This window comes from Panthera onca, chromosome A2 (genome assembly GCF_046562875.1).
Source record: "Panthera onca isolate mPanOnc1 chromosome A2, mPanOnc1 haplotype 2, whole genome shotgun sequence".
In the NCBI taxonomy this organism is placed as follows: domain Eukaryota; kingdom Metazoa; phylum Chordata; class Mammalia; order Carnivora; family Felidae; genus Panthera; species Panthera onca.
The window spans coordinates 159,887,830-159,905,796 of record NC_138340.1 but is presented as its reverse complement, the minus strand read 5'-3'; the positions used below and the strand labels follow the sequence as shown (position 1 = coordinate 159,905,796).

The 17,967-nt window shown below is 36.7% G+C and overlaps 1 protein-coding gene and 1 pseudogene across 1 annotated transcript in view; both read right to left on the bottom strand.

Annotated features, from left to right (window-relative positions):
* Positions 1–17,967, bottom strand: part of CNTNAP2 (contactin associated protein 2) — a 1,969,961-nt gene that overhangs the window by 1,266,077 nt on the left and 685,917 nt on the right. The window lies entirely within an intron of this gene.
* Positions 15,547–16,385, bottom strand: LOC132679661 (large ribosomal subunit protein uL11 pseudogene; annotated as a pseudogene).

Here is a 17,967-nt window from a genome sequence, read left to right as displayed (position 1 = left end):
TTTTTTTTTTTTACTTATAGACCTAATTGTCAACAAGATTTTACAAAACAGGTTCCTCAAGCCTCCTGGTTGGGATAATGAGGGAAAGCATAATGAAGTGACAATGAGTTCAATATCTGGCCTCTGTATTCAAATTCCAACTCCATGGTTGAGTAAGAAAATTCAGCTCAGGTAAGTTATTTAAATTAACTGTGCCTCAGTTCTCATATTTGGGAAATGAGAGTTCTGACTTCACAGAGTATTTGTCAAAATTAAATAAGCCAGTCCCTGTAAAACACTAACAAAAATGCGTATAACATATTTAATCTCAGTAAATATTATACATTTTGTTATTGCTCTTACAATCTTAGCATAAAGTACAAGAGGATTCATTAAAAACAAGAATAATGAAGAACTGATTTGTTTTCTGTTTATTGAATATTAAACATAATTTGAAAAAATGTTCATTAACATGATATCTCAGAGTTGCCAATATTTTATATAAAGTGATGCACTTAATTTTAATTTTTAAAAGTCAAGAATAGTTTTATTTTTTTTTTTTTCAACGTTTTTTTTTTTTTTTTTTTTTTTATTTTTGGGACAGAGAGAGACAGAGCATGAACGGGGGAGGGGCAGAGAGAGAGGGAGACACAGAATCGGAAGCAGGCTCCAGGCTCTGAGCCGTCAGCCCAGAGCCCGACGCGGGGCTCGAACTCGCGGACCGCGAGATCGTGACCTGGCTGAAGTCGGACGCTTAACCGACTGCGCCACCCAGGCGCCCCTAAAAGTCAAGAATAGTTTTAAATGTTCTAGAAAAGGATGGAAGTAGAACTCATTTTCTGTGCCAACACCTATCTGCTGGTAGTAGTCACTAGAATTTGTGAGAAGAGTTTCGCCTAGATTGACTCAAGTATGCAGTGATTGGCGAGTATCCTGCCACAGGATAATGGAATGGCAGCAAAGAAACTGGCTTATCAAAGCTATTGATGCATTTACTGGCCATTGTATTTCCTCCAACAAACGATCCATCTATCCATCCATCCATCCATCCATCCATCCATCTGCCTACCTACCTACCTATATTTTAATTCCAGTGTAGTTTACAGTGTCATATTAGTTTCAGGTGTACAATATAGTGATTCAACAATTCTATACATTACTCGGTGCCCATCAAGATAATCCCCTTCACCTATTTCCCCCACCCCGCCTCACCTCTCCTCTGACAACCATCTGTTTGTTCTTGATAGCTAAGAGTCTGTGTTTTGGTTCCTCTCTCTCTTTTTCCTTTGTTCATTTGTTTTGTTTCTTAAATTCCACATATCATATGGTATTTGTTTTTCTCTGACTGGATGGTTTCAGGTTTTAGGATTATACTCTCTAGCTCCCCCCATCTTGTTGCAAATGGCAAGATTTCATTCTTTTTTATGGCTGAATAATGCTCACATCTTTATTCTTCTATCAAGAATCTTCCATAGCTATTGTAAATAATGCAGCAATAAGCATCAGAATGCATATATCCCTTCAAATTAGTGTTTTCATGATCTTTGGGTAAATATCCAGTAATGCTATTACTGGCTCTTGGGTGGTTCTGCTTTTAGTTTTTATGAGGAACCTACACACTATCTTTCACAGTGGCTGCACCTGTCTGCACTCCTTCACAGTGGATGAGGGTTCCTTTTCCTCCACATCCTTGCCAACACCTGTTGCTTCTTGAGTTTTTGATTTGCATGTACCTCAAGATGAGTGATGTAGAGCATCTTGTCATGTGTCTATTGGTTATCTTTACGTCTTCTTTGGAGAAATGTCTGCTCATATCTTCTGCTTATTTTTAATTGGATTGTTTTTTTGGGTTTGAGTTATATCAGTTCTTTATATATTTTGGATACTAACCCTTTACCGGATATGTCATTTGCAAATATATTCTGCCATTCAGTAGATTTTCTTTTAGTTTTCCTGGTTGTTCCCTTTGCTGTGTAGAAGCTTTTTATTTTTATATAGTCCTAATAATTTATTTTTGCTTTTGATTTCCTTGCCTCAGAAGACATATCTAGAAAGATATTGCTGTGGTCAATGTCAAGAAATGAATGCCTGTGTTGTCTTCTAAATTTTTATGGTCTCAGGTCTCACATTGAGGTCCTTAATCCATTTTGAGTTTATTTTTGTGTATCATGGAAGAAAGTGGTCCAGCTTTATTTATTGCCTGTAGCTTTCCAGGTTTCCCAGCACCATTTGCTGAAGAGACTTTTTTCCCATTGGATATTCTTGCCTCCTTGGTTGAAGATTAATTGACCATATAATCATGAGTTTATTTCCAGGTTTTCTATTCTGTTCCATTGATCTATGTGTCTATTTTTATGTCAGTACCATTTACTGTGATTACCACAGCTCTGTAATATAACTTGAAGTCTGGAACAGTGATGCCTCCAGTTTTGTTTTTCTTTTTCAAGACTGTTTTGGCTATTCAGGGTATTTTGTGGTTCCATATAAATTTTAGGATTGTTTGTTCTAGTTCAATGAAAACTGCTATTGGTATTTTGATAGAGATCGTACTGAATCTGTGGACTGCATTGAGTAGTATACATATTTTGATAATATTTCTTCTTCCTATCCATGAGCATGGAATGTCCTTCCATTTTGTTGTGTCTTCCATTTTTTTTTTCATCAGTGTTTTATAGTTTTCAGAGTACAGGTCTTTTACCTCTTTGATTAGGCTTATTCCTAGGAATTTTATTATTTTTGTGCAATTGCAAATGGGGTTGTTTCTTTAATTTCTCTTTCTGCTGCTTCAGTTTCCCAACAAATATTTATTAAGCAGTTATTACAAGGCTACCTTGGTTCTTGGTTTGAAAAGGAGATTGAAAGCAAGCCAAAGCCCTTTCCTTAATAAAGCTAATATTATATTGGAGAAGACAGGTATTAAACAAATGAACACATAAAATTCACACAAGATAAATGTCATAAAATAAAATCTATCCAAGTGAGGTGTTAGAGAGATTAGGGATACTTTTTAAAAAAACTGTTTATTTATTTTGAGAGAGAGAGAGAGAGCACAGTCATACAGGAAGGGCAGAAAGAGAGAGAGAGTGGTGAGAGAGAATCCCAAGCAGGCTCCCTGCTGTCAGCACAGAGCCCAATGTGGGGCTCTATCTCACAAACTGTGAGATCTTGACCTGAGCTGAAATCAAGAGTCAGATGCTCAACCTACTGAGCCACCCAGGTGCCCTCAGACTAGGGATACTTTGAAGTGTCAGTCAAAGCTTCTTTGAAGGGAGAGGTTTGAATGACAGTAGTTGGGGGGAGGGAGGCTCATGTAGATTAGCAAGAAGAGCAATCTAGAGCAAAGGTGATGAGGCAGAAAGATGCTCTTCTCAGAAGATAAGCATCAGAAGCCTGACTTACTTAGACTCAAGTGAGAAGTGAAGAGAGAAGAAATGATGTCAGAGGAACAGACCCCAGCCAACTTGTGAAGGACCCATGATAGTGAAGAGCTTCGATTTTATCCAGAGGGTGAAGTTAAACTGTTAAAAGAGTCTTTCAAAGAGAAATGACAGAGCCAGATGTATGTTTTTGAAAAGATTACTGCCTCCTAATTCCTACTTAGATCATCTACTCCTAAGGTATTGTCAGGACTGGCATAACCTCATTAACAAAACCAGCAATAGTCCTCAGAGAGGGTGAGGGGACACAGGAATCTACCTTGGGATTTCCTAAACTACTAGCAAAATGAATGGAATTGTGGATAATACATCATCACTTTTTCCCTTACTCCAGCCTTCTCCCGGGGCTCTCTGCTGGCCAAATTCAAGGAGAAACTTGAGGACTAAGTAAGTCAATCAATGTAACTCACGGAAGCCAGCTCTTGACAAGATATGTGAGTGAAATGATAAACAGCAGATCTGGATGAATAAATGGAAGACGTCTACAACTCAGAATAAGGTGGCAAACTTTGCATTAGCAGGTGTAATAATTAAGGGCCGTGAACAAACACCACAGACACACTCCAAAATAAAAAAGTAAAGTGTGTGGGGCACCTGGGTGGCTCAGTCGGTTAAGCGTCCGACTTCGGCTCAGGTCATGATCTCACGGCTTGTGAGTTCGAGCCCCGCGTCGGGCTCTGTGCTGACAGCTCAGAGCCTGGAGCCTGTTTCAGATTCTGTGTCTCCATCTCTCTCTCTGACCCTCCCCTGTTCTTCCTCTGTCTCTCTCTGTCTCAAAAGTAAATGAACGTTAAAATAAATAAATAAATAAAATAAAATAAAAAGTAAAGTGTGTCTGCAGGAGCCATTTTAACATGCAAGAATGAAGTTGTATTTTATTAAACATTTTATTATGCATTACCTCAAGTGTACAAATAATAACCAAAAATGATACATGTGCACCTTAAAACAATATACCGAAGAAGAGTAATTAATGAAATGTATACTGTGAAGAGGGATAGCTTGGTTTAATAAAAACAGTTCATAGAATTTTCAGTTCTCATTCTGCCCAGGTAATGAACTGAGAATCCCCCAAAACAGAATAACTATTGTGGAAGGTGACATCATAAAAGGCAAGTCGTTTTCAAATAATCTTGCCCTATGCGAATCAAGTAACCCAAAAGGCACTGAAAGCTATACAATTTTAAATTTCATCCCTATCTTAATGAAAAATAATATAAAAACAGGGAGGGGGACAAAACATAAGACACTCCTAAATATGGAGAACAAATAGAGGGTTACAGGAGGGGTTGTGGGAGGGGGGAATGGGCTAAATGGGTAAGGGGCATTAAGGAATCTACTCCTGAAATCATTGTTGCACTATATGCTAACTAACTTGGATGTAAATTTTAAAAATAAAATTAAATTAAAAAAATAAACATATTTCATCCCTATCTTTTTAACAGCTGAAAAAATTAGTCTATACATTCTCTTTATTAACTTTCATGTTCCTGTTTTTGAATGCAGTGGTTTTTAAAAAATTTTTATTATATGAAATTTATTGTCAAATTAGTTTCCATACAACACCCAGTGCTCATCCCAAAAGATGCCCTCCTTAACGCCCATCACCCACCCTTTCCCCCCCCCCACGCCCCATCTACCCTCAGTTTGTTCTCAGTTTCTAAGAGTCTTCTATGCTTTGGCTCTCTCTCCCACTCTAACCTCTTTTTTTTCTTTTTTTTTTCCTTCCCCTCCCCCATGGGTTTCTGTTAAGTTTCTCAGGATCCACATAAGAGTGAAACCATATGGTATCTGTCTTTCTCTGTATGGCTTATTTCACTTAGCATCACACTCTCCAGTTGCATCCACGTTGCTACAAAGGGCCATAGTTCATTCTTTCTCATTGCCACGTAGTACTCCATTGTGTATATGAGCCACAATTGCTTTATCCATTCATCAGCTGATGGACATTTAGGCTTTTTCCACAATTTGGCTATTGTTGAGAGTGTTGCTATAAACACTGGGGGTACAAGTGCCCCTATGCATCAGTACTCCTGTATCCCTTGGGTAAATTCCTAGCAGTGCTATTGCTGGGTCATAGGGTAGGTCTATTTTTAATTTTTTGAGGAACCTCCACACTGTTTTCCAGAGTGGATGCACCAGTTTTGAATGCAGTGTTTTTATCATTCCTTGCTTGATATATCCAAGTCCTTCCTTACACGAAACACACATTAGGATACTGACATCTTCAGTCAAATTGAGCATATGTTAATTTCACCTCTTAGAGTTTTTAAGTTTATTTATTTTTTGGTGGGGCGCCTGGGTGCCTCAGTTGGTTAGTCAACTGACTTCAGCTCAGGTCATGATCTTGCAGTTTGTGAGTTGGAGACCCGTGTCAGGCTCTATGCTGACAGCTCAGAGCCTGCAGCCTACTTCAGATTCTGTTCTCACCCTCTCTCTACCCCTCCCCTGCTCACACTCCGTGTCTCTCTGTCTCTCAATAATAATAAGTAAACATTAAAAAATTTTATTTATTTTTTGGTAATCTTTACACCCAATGTGGGGCTTGAACTCAAGACCCTGAGATCAAGAGTCACGTGCTCCTCCGACTGAGCCAGCCAGGCGCCTTGACAATTCTTAGATTTTGATATCATCAATGAAAGCCAATGAAACTGGTTAAAAGTGAAAAGGTACCAACATATCAACAAATGGAATGGTGAAATATGAAAAGAAAATAATTTATTTTTGTACTAAGCTTAATTTCTATTTAAGCCAGAACAAGAAAAATGTGTGGATATACTAGAAAAAATGTTCTATTTCTTCAATAGACTTTCTGAATCTCTCACATTCTTTGGGTCAGCAATGCATAATGTATATTGGGTTAACATTACAATCACGTCAACATAAAAATGATGTAGAGGGTGATCCTGCAACCTAAGGATACATGTTTTAAATTCCATAGTCCTAGAATGGTTCCTGGCACAAATTTAAAGGTTCAGTAAATGGCTGTTGAAGGCATGAATAATATCAAAGGATCAGAACAGCATTTTGAGGCAAAATGAAGTTATAATTTTTCTAAATATCTACTGAAGTTTTAACCAAGCCAAATATCCTCATAGGGTAAAGAGAAAAGAAAAGAAATAAAGAAAAGAAAAGAAAGAAATTTATTTTACTATATAGTTTTAGTTGTTTTACGTAATCTCAATTGCACACTTTTTGAAAGTGGAATTATAATCACAATAATGTGAAAAATAGGCTTTCATCAACAGGGAGTTGTTTTAAAAGGAAAAGACGGGAACAGAGTAACACGAAATGACTTATGAAATCCAACTTAATGTATAGAAGAAGGGCATAGAACATGTCCCGTGGGGGTTATCAGCAATATATAAACGAGCAGGAAGAACATAACCACTGTTCTCTGGCCTGGGCAGATTCAGTGGTGCCGAGATGGACTGGGCTAACAGCTTACAATTTCTCTTCGTGTCAAACAGATCTAAGCTGTCGGAGTCCCGCTCATCGGATTAGTTTCTTATAAGTTCTGTCAGGGCAGAAGTTTCTGGAGAAAGGGAAACAGGTAAAGAAATCGATTGCAGGGGCGCCTGGGTGGCTCAGTCGGTTGAGCGTCCGACTTCAGCTCGGGTCGTGATCTCGCAGTCTGTGAGTTTGGGCCCCGCATCGGGCTCTGTGCTGACAGCTCAGAGCCTGGAGGCTGCTTCCCATTCTGTGTCTCCCTCTCTCTCTGCCCCTCCCCAGCTCATGCTCTGTCTCTCTCTCTCTCTCTCTCTGTCAAAAATAAATAAACATTAAAAAAAAAAAAAAAGAAATCGATTGCAATCGTGAAGAGAGGCCAAAACTCAGTTTGAGCTCTACCCCCCAAAAAAGGCTGGAATATTTTTAAAAGCCAGGGTGATGGGCATAGATCTTAGGCCACTTGTGTTCACTAATTGGCTTTATCACCCCCCAAACAATATTTTCTTCTCTTCATCACTGAAGGTAGTTTTATACCTTGAAGTAAGGGGCTCATCACCAGTCAGACCCTTAGTCTAAAATTGGGAGACAGGGGCTCTATCACCTAAGAGATGATAGCCTTAGGTTGCAAAACAGGTCTTTTGCCAGTTTTACAAGATTTATATCTCATAGGTGCACAGCAAAAGATGTACAATTACAAGTTTTCTTTTTTTCAGAATATTATTTATTTATTTATTTTGAGAGAGATCGCTATCAGGGGAGGGGCAGAGGAAGAGGGAGAGAGAGAATCCCAAGCAGGCTCTATGCTCAGTGTGGAGCCCAACTCGGGGCTCAAACTCAGGAACCAGGAGATCATGATTGAGCCGAAATCAAGAGTCAGACGCTTAACCGACTGAGTCACCCAGGCACTTCTACAATTACAAGTTTTCTAAAGTAGATACTCTAAGAAAAAGGAGCCGGGGGCCTGGAGTCGGGAAGAAGGCCGTCTGAAGGTTAGTCAGGCTGAGGGGAAGCTTCGGGTTTTCTTGCTCAATCCCTAAGATAGAACCTGGTTAATGACAATGTCCTCTTAATAGAAGAATTACTCGTCTGAATCCCCTCAGGCCTGAGTGTGGGTAGAGAATCAAAATTCAACCACTCATGATATTATGTGCACAATAAATCGCCACTTAAAAACTCAGTCTCCATTCATTCTTTCCTGCTTTTCTACCCTAGAGTCCACCTCTGCCTTTCACATCAATATTGTATTAGTCGGGTATTCACTGATTATAACGCAAATAACATGTAAATTGACCATAGAACGAAATTGCCCAAGTTTTCCGTACGTGGACTTCCTAACATTGACGATAGATATAGAACAGTTCAAATCACACACGCGCATACACTGGTTAGGTCAATTCTAATGTGGAGAGATCGAGAAGGATGATAACATTATAGGCACTTCAAAATTAAATTCTTTGAGTCAAAAGAGTTAATTGGAACAATTGATAGTGCTCTCTGTTTTGTTTTGTTTTGTTTGTAAAAATGTTTTCCATTGGGAGATTCTGCAAAGGCAGAATGACACATTATGTTATCAAACAATTTTATTGCAAGAATCATGTTGAAATTTCAAAGATAATTTCATTTGAAAAATTAGTGTAGAGCTGAGATTTCAAACAAAATTCTGTTATAAATTGCTTGCTTTATTTTCTCTAGACAAAGTCCTAATGGACTCTCTTTTTCATTTAGTTATGTCACATTGTTTTCTATGACTTGTGAATTCATTTTAATGGACTTTCCCCCCAGACTTTACCATCAGTATCTTATACACACATGCCTACTTTCTGGCCTCAGCTTTCCACGTCAAACTTCACATCTCCATCCCGCACTGTCATTTCTCCCCAACCTAAAAAAGTGTGTCTCATTTTGGTGCAGTGAATTGATGCTTTACCAATAAATCTACTGTACTTTCTGGTTTGGTTCTCCCGAAATGTGTGTAGTTCTTCAAAAAAAGAGAAATTCCTGACTTCATTTGGTGGCCCCTCCAAATCCTGACCTATGAAACGTATAGCATAATCCCGGTCCTAGAAAAAAAAAATGATATATTTGTAACTAATGGGTTTTTTTTTTTTTTTAATTTTTTTTTTCAACGTTTTTTTTTTTTTATTTTATTTTTGGGACAGAGAGAGACAGAGCCATGAACGGGGGAGGGGCAGAGAGAGAGGGAGACACAGAATCGGAAACAGGCTCCAGGCTCCGAGCCATCAGCCCAGAGCCTGACGCGGGGCTCAAACTCACGGACCGTGAGATCGTGACCTGGCTGAAGTCGGACGCTTAACCGACTGCGCCACCCAGGCGCCCCACTAATGGTTTTTAAATGATGACAGAAGAAAAGATACTGCTTGTGTGACTTTTTAGAAATGTGAAGTTACAGAGAAGTCACTAGTATCCCAACATTGGAAGAAAACCACGTACGAACAGGACATTATTTCTCTGAGATAATCATCACTGCCCCCTCCAACTATAATCATGGTACCTTGGTCCTCTGCCCTCACCCTCACAAAGGCTGTCATCCAGAAATTAGGAGACCCTTGATAGCTTCCCACACAAACTGTATGTGCTGTTCTCTGACCTTCTAATTCTTCACACATACCCCACTTCCCATCCCCTTGATCATAAATCAGATCCCCTGAGATCCCACCTCCAATTCCAAGACAGTCACTGTCCAGCCTCTGAACTATATATACGTTTCAGACCTCACAATTAACCCTCACAAAGTACCTGACACGCAGAGAGTAACTAATCAATGTATTTGTTCAACAGATATCTGTAAAAACAAGAGAGAAACACAGTACATCCTTTGCAAGAACAAAAATAAGAGCCAGGGCAGGTTGGTGAGAAGAGATGATTTCAGAAGACATGAAAATAACAGAACAAATAACACAGATACTGCATGTCCGGCAGCAATGCGTTTTAGTTCCTTCTTTCTCTGTGATGAAATCTGTCCTCTGTTTAAAATTCTTACTGTGTGTGTGTGGGGAGGAGTGGGCGGGAGTGGGAAGGGTTATTTCTGGTGATATTTTAAACCACATCATGCACAGCATGGACAGTCATGTAAGAAAGTCATGGTCTAAATCCACCTGCTGCATTGAAAAAACAAGAATTCTCCAATGGTGGGAGTTTAAATCAACAATTACTTAAACGTTTTGTTAATCTATGAGCTACCCAAGTATTAGGAATGAGGGGTCTGGAACAATTTCTCATAGGTCAGAATATTGGGAAAAAGCAATTAGTATTGGTAAGTAAAATATAAATGTTACGTTGGAGGAGCTGTGAATAAAGAATGTTCCCATTTGAAATAAAGATAATTCAAACGTGGTTAAAATGTGTTTTCCCCCTGACAATACTCCTGAGGTAAACAGAGACGCTGAATCAGGTGCCTAGCTATCACATTTGCTAAAATAATAAGGACAGTATTCTTAAGACCATCATTTAAGTACAAGAAAGAACTTCCCTCCACCTTTTATACCTAGAGTTCTTTTAAGATAGATGTTAAGCCTTCTGGCCATTCTCTCCTAATGTGCATACAATGGATTTGACAGTTATTTTGATATGTTTGGGATGCATTCATGCCTCCCAGCTAAGCATGCACTATTCAATTTGGAGGCCTTAAATAAGCTCTCAGGATGTTTGAGAGCTAATTAAAACTTCATTATGAGTACAACAGCCACACCACATTACTGGCTTGATAAGAAACCCAGTAACTGGCAATGTCTGTGTAGTCTTTCAACCGACACCTAGAATTAAGTCGCATGGTGCCCACTGCCCCCTAGAATCTCTTTTTTAACAAGAACACAAAATGTAAGCAAGGACCGTGGCGCTGACTTATGTTAAAGGACAGGCAGAGCCTGGATTCTGTCACATATTTTCAACATGCTAAACTTTTCTTTACAGCAAGAAAAATAATTATATCTGAAACACATATTTTCCAAGATTTACTTTTGGGGGAGGGTGTATATATAATTACCCTTTTTTTCTTGTGATATCTGTTTTCATACAGATGGATGGCATATCTTCCAACGAAGAATTCAATTTATAAAAAAATGAATCCAATAATTTAACCTGTCCAAAAGGGAAGACAGATAAGCACTAATATAATTAACTCTCTTTTTTCTATTGATAAATCCTTAAAGTTATTTTTTAATATAAGTTACCATCCTCCCATCAGCCAGCATGGCTTCCAGGCAATTTTCACGCAGACATCCTGTAGTGTATTATAGGAATGTCAAGGAACTTTAATATTATCTAGAACAAAACATAATTAGTAAGGAAATTCTTTGGGGAACAGCTAATGCAATGTATCAAGTTGCAAAGCAAAAGGCTTACAGTTCTGTGTTACTTGTTTAAACTTATTTACGCTGATAAAACATATTAGAAGCAAAATATCCTACCTTTTTTTCCAGTTTCTCCGTGTAAACAGATTACTGTCAATGACTTTGGATAATATTCAATTAAATATAAGTTTTATTAATTATGACAAAATGATAATGTTGCTATCTGATTGAAAAGCTACTTTCTTGCAAATGAGAATATCAGAGGTTAAAGGTTGAAGTAATTGTCGTGGAAACAGATAACCTACAAAAAGGATGACAGCAAATAAGAAAATACTTCTTAGACAGTGTCCCTCAATTCTCCTCTCAAAACACAGCAACTTATTTGATTGCGCCCAAGATACAGTAACTTTTCTTATCTGTAACTATTCATATTAGCCCATCTTTGATGATCAAGTTAAAGTGGCTATTTATGAAGTGGCATGAATAAACAAAATTAATAAGTAACATTTAAATGCCCCTAGGAATTCTTATTAAATATTTCCAATATCTTCAATCAAAAGGTACTTAACCCATCACATATACATAAAATCACTCCTGAAATGCCTTGTTAATAGATGTGCCCTGTTGACAAATTTTACAATTCATTTCAAGCCCTTTCATATACAAATCTTTAAAATGAATGAGTCTACCTACTCACATATATTTACCAAGATATGTATAACCTACCAATATGTGAAAATTATGCTTTTCTTAATCTTTCCCCCAACCCCCTCTATTGAATACATAATACAGCTGTATTTGGCATTATTTTTATCCCCAAATCCGAGTACCTACTACAGCCTAGAAAGCTCCTATTTTAATGAAGTAGATGAGGAAAGTTATAATTCTTGAGAGCATTAGAACAGTAAAAATATTAATATGCTTGTTTTTAAATAAAAATTACTGTAGCTATTATTAATCATGATTCCTTTTATTGACACAATGTCAAAAATACTCATTGTCTATCTCTGAGAATCTTTTTCATATTCTCAGAAAAAATACGTAGAAACTTAAAATTATGACTTATTGCAGAACATTTAATGCATGTCCCTTTAAGTTTGTTTGAGTGAGGAATGAGCAGTCTTTGTTTTCCACACGGGGATTAAAAAAGGATTATAAAATAAGCTTTTTTTAAAAAAAATTGAACATATAAATGTATTAATAGTAAGCAAAAGTCCTGCTTAAAACCATTTTCTCAATGCTTAAGAGCTTCCCCTGTATCATTCTAGATTTTTATATGCATCTAGAGATAAAATAATTTATGTTTAAATAATCATATATAATGCATAGGATATTGCAACTTTCTTTTTTCCCCATTTTATTATTTTTTTAAATTTTGTTAATGTTTATTCATTTTTGAGAGAAAGAGAGAGACAGAGCATGAGCAGGGAGGGGCAGAGAGAGAGAGGGAGACACAGAATCGGAAGCAGGCTCCAGGCTCTGGGCTGTCGGCACAGAGCCCCACCCACACAGGGCTTGAACTCACCAACCATGAGCTCACGACCTGAACTGAAGCCAGAGGCTTAACCAACTGAGCCACCCAGGCACCCCTCCCATTTTCTTTCTTTATTTTTATTTTATAGTTAAAATACAGTGTTGTATCAGGAAATTTTCTTTTTCTACCTGAGGCTATATCGAGGTCATGTTTCTATTGCAGTATATATATATATATATATATTTCTTATGTATTTGCAGCAGCTATATTGTTTTCCACCATATGAGTATACTGTCATGTCGCAAACTTTTGCTGATGGACAATAGTTTCTAACTCTGCTCTCTTACAAATAATGTTTCGTGAACATTTATGAAGACATCTGTAAGCCAGTACATGGATTTCTGTAAATTATATTTCCCAAAATTATACAGCATAAATATAGTGCTTTAGTATATATGGTTATATAGTATGTACATATGTATATGTGTACAGATATATACTACATGTAGTATATATAGCTATATAATATAAAGGGCATAAATGAACTATTTCATAGTTACACAGTGAAACATACTCAAGATTTCAACTTTTGTTTCTTCTTTAGCCAAATGCTGTAGGTAGGCCCAATGATACGTAGTCATGAAACTGACTGTCCATGACAAACAAATGAGATAGCATTACGTGTTATTTTCTTTCATATTTTTCTTTCTTTTACATTTTGGTTTTTAACTTTGAGAAATGTGTGGCAATGTTAATACTATTGCTAATTGTTTTTTTTTTTTTAACTTGGCACTACAAAATTAGTGTCAATCAATCATAAATTAGTATTTACTTTGTTATGGGCAAGAATTAAACTATGAATATGTTCCTTTATAATCTCCCCAATATTATGCACTATCATGCACTGAACCATGAAAAAACAATTAAAAGGAAAATTATTTTGGAAAACAATGGAAAATATTATTTAACTATGAGGGAACATATAGAACTAGCTAACACTGAGGATTTGGAATCCTCATTTCCAATGGAAAATGTTACTTTCATCTTAGACTTTCCTCGAATCTGTATGTGGACTTCAGACACATCCGCCTGAAGCCACACCGATTTTTTATCGTTAAGAAAGTAAAACAGGTACATGGGAGACCATCAGGGGAAAACACTACAATTCTATGAAAAGCACTAACATCGGTAGGTAAGTAGATTGTGCTATTATGTTAGGACAGCACCTCAGAATGATAACAGAAATGGGTGAATTTTCTCAGAATAATATATATAATAATACAAACTATATACGCCATATAAGAAATACAAGGAGAATAATGTGCCATTTTGAGCCCTCTGACAAACCAACGCTGAGGCAGTATTAATTACGCAAGAGTTGTTTTTAGAGGAAAGGGGTCATTGTTCATCTGCAAGGCTTTTGCCAGGTTTATACCTTGTGAATGCACCTTCTCAGTCTGCGGTTTGTTCTTTCATTTGGTTAATAATGGCATGTGAAGAATAGACAATTCAATTTTCATGTATTATTACCAGTTTTTCTTTTACTGCTACTCCTTTTTGTGTCCTAATACATTGTTGACTATTCCAAGGTTGTGAATATTTTCTACGTATTCTTCGACAAGTTGAAAAACAATAGCTCCAGTGTTTAGGTGCAAGATGCATTTCAATTCATTTTTATATACAGTGTGAAGTAAGGGTCAATGTGAATTTTCTCCATGTGAATATCATCATCCCAACACCATTTGTTGAAAAGACTGTTCTCCTCCACTTTGAATTATATTGGTGGCTTTCTTAAAACTCAATTATTCATATATGTGTGGTCTATTTATAGTTTTGTACTCTCCATATACATACATACATATATGCATACTAACTGGGGAAATGTATCACGTTCATTGATTGAAAGACACACTATTGTTAATTTGTCCATTCTCTGCAAATTGATCTATAGATACAATGTGTTTTCTATCATATTTCTAGCTGGGCTTTTTGGAGTATTTTTTAGATAAATTTACAAGATGACCTAAAAAAGTTTTTCACAACAGTTTTGTGTATTATAGGTTTTATACAGTTACAAGAAAATTTTAAATCATCTTGTAAATTGTAAAAGCCCTGCTAGAATTATGATAGAGAATATACTGTATCTATAGATCAATTTGCACAGAATGGACAAATTAATAATAGTGTGTCCTTCCATCAATGAATATATTTCCCCACTTAGACATACTTTGATTTGACACAGAAATATTTTTCAATTTTATGTGTATAAAGTGAGCAATATTTTATTATATTTGACTATTAGTATTTTTTAAGTCTGATGGTATTTTAAATAGTATTACTTTTATAATTATAGTTTCCAAATGTTTGATGCTAGCAACTGAAATTGAATATTTTTTATTAATCTTGCTCGCATCCTGTTACCTTACTAAATTCACTCATTACCTAAACTGATGTTTTTTAAAGATTGAGTAGAAATTTCCAAATGAATAATCATATTATTTATAAATACAGACAAATCTAATTCTTCTTCCCCAATCTTTATGCTTCTTTTTATTCTTGTTGATTGGCTATCATCTTCAGTGCAACACTGAATTACATGGTGACAACGTATCCTTTCCTTGTTTGCAAAACAAAGGGAAAACATTGTCTGTTATCATTAAATACTGCATTAGTCATAGGTTTTCATGGATGCCCATTATCATTTTGAGATCATTTTCTTCCCTTCCTTTTTTTTAGTTGTTTTTTTTTTTTTTTGGTTGTCAAATGATTGTATATTGAAATAATTTCCCTTGTAGTTCTTTTTTTAAAGAGCTCTTTTTTTTCTTTTGAATTTATTTATTTACTTTGAGAGAAAGAGAGAGGGGGAGAGCAGGAGCAGGGGAGAGGCAGGGAAAGAGAATCTCAAGCAGGCTCCTCACTATCTGTGTAGAACCCTATGTGGGGCTTGATCTAAGGAACCGAGAGAGAGAGGTCATGGCTGAGATCAAGAGTCAGATGCTTAACTGACTGAGCCACCCAGGCGCCCCTCCTTTGTAGTTTTTAACTGGCTGGGCATTCAACTGCACCATTATTGATGTCATCTATGATGTCATGAGGGTGGTGGCCATCCACACAGATTGGGCAGTCCCCAGGATCTTTTTAATGGTTCCGGAGAGTTCTCTAGCTAAAGATCTGTGCCACATTTGTAAGACAATGCTGACAATCTCATCAAAAGTGGTATTTCCACTGTGCTTCAAGTTTTTCTGCTTCTTTCTGTCTCTTGGTTGTTCCTTGAGGGCTCTGATAATCTGGGCAGATGCAGAAAGAACCACTTCAGTCTGGGCCTGTCTGTTCTGAATGGTCAGTTTCACTCTAATCTTCATACCCTTCCAATCACCGGTTGCCTTGAGGATGTCATCACCAAACTTTTGTGGAGACAGACCCAGGGGCTGATCTTTGGGGCCAGGAAGATGTGGCACTGACTTTGCCACCTGTGCACCTCAGGTGTATGACTTTGATCTTGATGTGGTCAAACTTAGGCGGCATGGTAGAGGCAGCTGGTGTTGATGGATCTGGAATCGGGACGACCAAACATAGTTGTACGCTCGCTTCCTCTGAGCCAAAAGCCAAAAGCCACTTTTTGTTGAGAGTTGTTTAATCATTAGTGGATATTGGATTTAGTCAAATGTTGTTTTTGTTTCTGTTATTGTTTTGCATCTATTGAGATAATCATATGCAGTGATCTGCATTGGTTGACTTTTTATATTGAACCAATCACACTTTCCTTAGATAAACCTCACTTAGTCATAATGTATTATCTCTATGTAAGTATTGTTGGATTTAAATTTCTAATTAATTTTTGTGTCTGTATTCATTATAAACACTGATATGTACTGTTCTTGTAATTTTTATCTTTCATAAATATTCTAAGTTTCTATACTCTTAATGAGGAGTGTCAGGGCATTGAATGGCATTATATATTAAGAAAGGTACACATCTTAAAATGTGTAATACTACCGAAAACGTTATCTACATTCGAGAACAAAAAACGGAATAAGAAAACACTGACTTAATAAAAACCTCAAGTCAATAATAAAGAGGGCAGAAAAAGAGGAAGACAAAAAAGCATTGAAAAGACCTTGATAAACATAAGCTTTTGGACATTCTGCTTAAGGTGGGCCTTGTATCTTGAATTAGTGTTCTCATTCTTCAATAGTTAACTCCTTTTTCCTTAATTAGTCTGCAAGGAAATGCCAGCAAGCATTTTGTCTTCAAACTGTCTTTAGAAACCCCAAATTGCCTAGCTCAGTATTTGGGAAATGGTATGTACTCAGGAATGCTTCTTTGTTTCTTCTCAAGGTTAAATACTTGGTTGGTGAATTTCTTGTAACAGGGGAGGAAAGCAAACAGCATATTCTCTCATTAGGATTATATGTATTATATATTTTCATCCAAGTCTGATAATTCTTCCCTTAATTAGCCATCAGTGACTTTTATTGAATCACATTCTGTATTTAATTAGTATTTCTGAATTGAAGCTATTCTCATTTTACAAGTTAACTGCAGAAATACCTTGTGGACATTTGACTAATATTTTAATTAAGGCATAGAGTCATATGAAAGACATACTTCTTATCTTGGAGAATTGTCACCTATTGATAAATATTAAAGTTTTTAGTAGTATGATTATGTAGTGGTAAATAAAGATTGTAAGCAAGTAATTATCTAATACTTTAATGAAACTCCTCCTTTTACTTTATTTTCTTGTGTTGTTTATACCTCTATGTGAGCAAAACAAATCACCGTTCAGTACAGTCATAAATCCTTTCTACTGAAAGATATGTTTAAAGGTTTGACTATGTGGATTTTTTTGGTCATTGCTTTTCTTTGAAATCCAGGTTCACTGTTGAGTTTACACTTTCACAAAACTACTGATCTAAAGAAGGATTTTTCAAGTTATCAAATAATTATTTTTCACAAAAAATATATTAAGCAGGACTCCTTAGTGAATTAATACATTCACCGATTATTTCCATATTTAAGACCACTGTCTGAGACCATATACATTCAATACAATAGCAAATAAGTGATAATCTGCATGCATTAAAGTTTACTCAAGCACAAGAGTGACTATAACACTGGCTTATTTCTGAGTCTCTTTTAGACAATGTAGTAACTGGAGGCACTGGAAGGACCACACTATTCCCCAGAGTCTCTGCTATGACGCCGTACCATGGAGAGCCATGTGGATAGGGCCATGTTTGCGTACATGGCTCTACTCAAGTGTAAGCATGTGAATGTATGTGTATGTTTCATAGAGTTCTGAATTCCTAGCCAA